This window comes from Myotis brandtii, unplaced genomic scaffold, assembly GCF_000412655.1.
Source record: "Myotis brandtii unplaced genomic scaffold, ASM41265v1 scaffold1377, whole genome shotgun sequence".
Classification (NCBI taxonomy): Eukaryota; Metazoa; Chordata; class Mammalia; order Chiroptera; family Vespertilionidae; genus Myotis; species Myotis brandtii.
The window spans coordinates 224,363-225,459 of record NW_005354903.1 but is presented as its reverse complement, the minus strand read 5'-3'; the positions used below and the strand labels follow the sequence as shown (position 1 = coordinate 225,459).

General features: G+C 45.4%; 1 long non-coding RNA gene across 1 annotated transcript in view; it reads right to left on the bottom strand.

The window, feature by feature from the left end:
• Window positions 1-568: 568 nt before the first annotated feature.
• The window catches only part of LOC106725120, a 1,007-nt gene continuing 478 nt past the window's right edge, over window positions 569-1,097 (bottom strand). Inside the window, exons 2-3 of the long non-coding RNA XR_001360989.1 lie at window positions 731-1,030; window positions 569-580 (exon numbers count right to left, since the gene is read on the bottom strand). This is a non-coding gene — a long non-coding RNA (uncharacterized LOC106725120). The remainder of the gene's footprint in view (window positions 581-730; window positions 1,031-1,097) is intronic.

The following is a 1,097-nucleotide window of genomic DNA, read 5'->3' as shown; positions in this document are numbered from 1 at the left end:
GCAGTTGGGGAAGATCAGGCTGGCAGAGTGGGCATTTGGGGGAGAGTGGGCTGGCAGGAAGAGCATTTGGAGGCAAGAAGGCCAGCAGGAGGGGGCAGTTGGGAGTGATCAGGCCAGCAGGCAGAGTGGTTTGGGGCAATCAGGCAGGCAGGCAGGCGAGTGGTTAGGAGCCAGCAGTCCTGGATTGTGAGAGGGATGTTTGACTGCTGGCCTGATCTTGACTAAACTGGCGGTTGGACATCCCCTGAGGGGTCCCAAATTGCAGAGAGTGTGGGCTGGGCTGATGGACACCCTCTCTCCTATGCATGAATTTTGTGCACCAGGCCACTAGTACTGAAATATTAATCTAAGTTTGCCTTGTATGAAAAATCTAGAGGATAGATTTGAATCTATTAATTGAATAAGTTTTGTATTTTATTTTCAATATCCCTTAAAATGTGAATATATTATTAACACCTTCCTACTGCTCACGAGTTTTCTCGTTTTTCACGCGCCATCTGTTATGGACCTTAGATGTCAACACACTGTCTTGTCCACATCGAATGAAGCGATCTCATTGGTGGAAACTGTGCAGGTCAATCTACGAAAAACTATATAATTGCACGAACCCATAAAGCATTGCAGTTACATTGTATTTTGGTCATTCGAATAGTCTTCATCTTCAAGTTCCTGGCACTTTTAGAAATGCCCTCTCTCAGAGAAAGGAAGGAAACCAACGAGACTGATACACTCCTTTCGTGTTGTTCCATTCTAAGGAAAACGATGAAATGGACAAAAAAAGTAGTGCTGTACCTTATAAACTGTGGACTTTTCAATTCATTTAGAGTGTACAACGTCCTCAATCCACAAGCAAAAATGAAGTATAAACAGTTTCTGCTATTGGTGGCGAGAGACTGGGTAACAGATGACAATAATGAAGGCTCTCCGGAACCAGAGACAAATCTGTCCAGCCCTTCCCCTGGGGGTGCAAGGAGAGCACCTCGTAAAGATCCACCCAAAAGGTTGTCAGGTGATATGAAGCAGCATGAACCTACGTGTATTCCAGCGAGTGGAAAGAAAAAATTTCCTACGAGAGCCTGCAGAGTTTGTGCCGCCCA